The sequence below is a fragment of the Carex rostrata genome, chromosome 2 (assembly GCF_964058835.1).
Source record: "Carex rostrata chromosome 2, lpCarRost1.2, whole genome shotgun sequence".
NCBI lineage: Eukaryota > Viridiplantae > Streptophyta > Magnoliopsida > Poales > Cyperaceae > Carex > Carex rostrata.
Window position 1 is genome coordinate 7,738,191 of NC_135919.1, and position 4,048 is coordinate 7,742,238.

Consider the following 4,048-nt stretch of genomic DNA (forward strand, 5'->3'; position numbering starts at 1 on the left):
CCACTGTTGGTGTTTCGCTCTGTCCTCCTGTAGTTGGTGAACCTCTAAGCTCATCTCGCTCGCTCGGTAGATTGTAGAAAGAACGATGACACATTCAGGTGAGGATAATGTAGAGAATGTAGCTGTGATGGATAATGTAGAAGGAGAGAATGTAGCTGTCATGGAAGAAGAGGTCTCGCAGGCTCGGCCTGAAAAAAGGAAAAGAGGTCCGACAACGTGCAAGAAGATCACTGAGCGGAAGGAAATATTGCCAATTGAATTCCACAAGAACGGCTGTGCGAAGGGTGATAATCGGGCAAAGTACTCAAATTTTTGCGCCTCCACGGTGAAGAGACATGCATCTATCCTGGTTGAGCGCTGGGATCAGTTTGATCAAAAGAAGGACAAGGACCAATGGTGGAACATTGTGAAGGTAAAGTACCTAACAATTCTATTTTTTTTTTTGGGTAGATGAACTTACATGCAGTAGCTTCGTTGTCAATCAGGACCAGTGGAACATCGTGGACGACCCAAAAGGCAAGATAAAGGGAGTGTCTTTGAAGATAATGAATGAAGCTTGGAAGCAATTCAAGAGCAGGTTGAAAACAGTTTACATGGATCAAGGGAAAGATCCGTTGCCAGTGTATCCTTGGCTGACACAAGAGGTGTGGGAGGAGTTCCAAGCTTTGAAGAAAACAGAAGAATTCAAGGTATGTAAATTTAGGTAACTCATTAGAGCATCTCCAACAGTGATTGCTTATGGATTGCTTATGCTGATGTGTCAATTGTTTCTGTAATTGCTGGGTTGGAATTAATTTCATAATTGCTAATTTAGCAATTAATTTCAATTGCTGGATTGGAGATGCTCTTAGTTTTTGTTCTTTCTCAATCTGTACTCATCTTCCTTAAGTAATAGATTTACTTTGATGTTCGAAGAAAAAAAGTGAGAATGGCAGGAAGATCGCCAAAATGAACAAGTACCCGCACAAATTAGGGTCGGGTGGTTACGAGGGTAAGTCGAAAGAATGGGCAAAAGTTCTTTTGCAAAACCAACAGTCTAACTCACCCGTGGTTAAGATCAAAAATCCTAGGGGCCAAGATTGGCTCATGGGAAGATCTGAGGTAACCGTTGAGGGGCGGATAGTACTCCCAAAAGACGTGGAGCCCGTTGCTCATAAAATGGTAAGAGCCTTTTGTTATAACTGTGTCATTCAAACAAAATCATAACTCTGTGTACATTACTTAGTGTTTTGTTATAACCAATTTTTTAATAAACAGTTGGAGGTGGAGGAGGAGGTCAATTCTGGTACCCGGACTGTCTCAAGACAAGAAGATTCCTTGTCCTTGGCGCTCCCGAATCCAGAACACACCGGTCGAGTTAGGGGCAGAGGGGTCTACACGGGCTGGAAGGAGGAATTCAATGGAGCAAAACCCCGGAGAAGACCTCGTGCCAAGGTCAACAAAGACGAGATGGAATCAAGGTTGGCACAGGTGCGCCAGGAGGTACGCGAGGAGCTTTCAATGGAGTACAACCAGAAGCTGGCTGAGCTGGAATCAAGGATGGTGAACCAAATGCACCAAATTAGGCAGCCATCCGAGGACCGACCTCCCGTTTCTCCGGGAGTTCGGCAAAGCAGTCAGGCATCCGGGACCGAAGTGATAGGCGGCTTGGACAATCTAAAGGTAACCACTACTTGTTCATAATCGAAAGGTATTGTTGATTCTCGCGGTTAATTCGCTAGACAATATTATTTCATTCTAAAGACAACTAATTGCTGATAATTATTGCAGGAGGCCACAGCATGCGACCTCGTCATGTATTTCGGTACTACTCCTCTGACCATTGCTAAGGGCATTGTATATCCTCCTGCAGCCGGTGATCAGTTGAGGCCTAACTATCTCCGCGTAGTGATTGAGAAGATCACGCAGGATTGGGCTGTGAGAATACCTCTTCCTATCCCTGTCGATGAAATGGTGGTGCTTGATGATGCCCGCTATTCGACAGTCCAATGGCCGAAAAATCAAATTATTTTGGACAATGTACGTAAACTCCAAATACAATAGGATATCTTATTCAAATCATTCTTTTTTAATACTTGAAAAAGACATATACAAAATTTGATACAGGCACGAAGAGGTGAAACAATCAATGAGGATGAAGCGTTGTCACCGGTACGGGACATGGAATTAGCCTTGGTGTCTGTTGCGCCATAAGTGCCTGATGCGCCAGTGGATGCGCCAGTGGATGCGCTAGTAGATGCGCCACTAGACCGTACGGGGCTCACAGCAGAAGAGGTTAGTCGTTTTCCTGATCAGTTGCAGATTCTGCACGCCCACTTGATCAAGGCACCCAAGGACATGACGGCTGTTACCTTCAGTGTCCCCCCCGGTATGTTTCTACACGATGGCAGGGAGGTCGTGCTGCCTTTCACAGAATTCAACGACTTTCTACAGGGCGCCTCGTCAAGCGATAAATGGCTCGATGTGGGAGTCATCACCGTTTTCCTCATGTTAGTGACCAATCAATTATTTATATCATGTGTATAGCACTCAAATATATACTCTAATGTAAAATGATGATTTTTCAGGTTCCTAGTCCAGAAATGCCGTGAGACCGCATCGAAAGGTAAGGTGAACTTGTGTGCACTTTTGGACCCCGGCAGAATTAATGGAAACATGTTGGACTGGTATGAGGATGATTGTGTCGACTACTTGCGTAAAGCGATGCATCATGCTCGTGGGGATCAAAAGAAATTCCTTCTCCTGCCATACCACCAAAGGTAGGTTACTTGTAACCCTTAATTGTTTATATTTTCAGTTAAACAATTACACAATGAACCATAGCAAACACTTGTGTCACCATTACATGCTGAAATATATATGTCACTAATTTTATGCTAAAATACTACAATTCTTCTCCCCCTACAGCTCCCACTGGTGTTTGTTGGTGATTGTGCCACTTGAAAATACGATTTATGTCATGGATTCAAGGCGGCCCGACAAATCCATCACCACTCAGCAGTCCAAAAGAGTCATGACTATTATAATTAAGTAAGTTATCTAAATATCACTTGGTTTGATTTTTTTTTTATAATTGTGGAATTGCTAATTACAGTCACTCAATTTTGTAAGGGCTTTTCGGCAATATCTTAAGGAGGGTGGAGTGCAGAGCACGGGTAAGAGCAGAAATAAAATGAATGGGCTCTGGAAGGAGGTGAGCACACTATAATTTTATAATTTCATATTTTTGGGTTCAAAAATTTATTGTCATTCTGACATAGGCTGCTGAATGTAAATATCAGTGCCCGCAACAGATTGGCGGTTGGGAATGCGGTTATTACACGATGATTTTTATGTTTCACTTTGTTGAGAGCATACAATTCAAATGGCCAGCATATCCGGTATGTAATTCATATGTTTTGCCTTGACTTGTCCATACAATTAATATTGATTTCCTCTAAACTTGTTTTATTAGTTGCATTGTTATAATTGCAATAATTTATTTCTATAAAGCAAAACAGAGATGTAGTTGCCATATTTTTGTAACTTGCATGTTTCGAATTTTTTGTAGTATTCACCAGATTCAAAGAGTTACTCCAAGGAGCAGTTAGATCAGTTTAGATGTATGTGGGCAGATTTTTTTATAAAACAATTTTGTAAACCAGAATATGGATTTGTATGATCTTTGTATAATTCAGTGTACATGAATTTTGTATTAATTTTTGATATAATTTGGAAATTTCAAAAATTTAGGGGTTTTGGTATTCTTATTTTGGAAATTCTCTGTTCTGGAATTGATCTGATTTTAAATGACTGGCAAAACTGGAGGCTAGCCAAAAAAAAGCAAAAAATTTTAAAAAAAAAGTAGTTCAATTAAACACGGACATTTTAAAATTTATCCGTGTAGAAAGGTTTTTCCAAATTAAAAAAATAAAGAAGAATATTAATACATAAAATTATATATTAAAAAAATATTAAAAAATAAGAGAGCTACACGGATATTTCATTATACATCCGTGTAGAAAGATCATTCAATATTAAAAAAATATTAAAAAATAAGAGAGGTACA